Here is a 398-nt window from a genome sequence, read left to right as displayed (position 1 = left end):
GGGTGGGAAGAGGGAAATGACCCCAACTGGGGGAGCCCCTAAACCTCACCCCTTACCCATGGAGGAATATACCCTCAACTGGGGGGGGGGTCAGGAGAAGCCCCGAAAACACTCCCCCCGCCCAAGGATACTTTCCTTGCCTGCTTCCTGTGTAAGGGAAGGGGAAGAGGGAAATCACCCCAACTGCGGGAAATCTCCTAACCCCCCCTTACCCATGGAGACATATACCCTCAACTGGCCGGGGCGGGGAGGAGAAGCCCCTGAAACTCCAAGCCCCCCCCCCCACTTTCCTTCGCTGCTTCCTGTGTACGAGGAATGAAAGATACAAACAATCCCAACTGTGGGGGAGCCCCTACACCCCCCTCCCCCAGGGATGCTTCCTCCCCGAGCCATTTATG

The sequence above is a fragment of the Gavialis gangeticus genome, unplaced genomic scaffold, assembly GCF_001723915.1.
Source record: "Gavialis gangeticus isolate Ggan-Ray unplaced genomic scaffold, GavGan_comp1, whole genome shotgun sequence".
In the NCBI taxonomy this organism is placed as follows: Eukaryota; Metazoa; Chordata; order Crocodylia; family Gavialidae; genus Gavialis; species Gavialis gangeticus.
The sequence above is the reverse complement of the archived record's forward strand: the minus strand, read 5'-3'. Positions refer to the sequence as shown.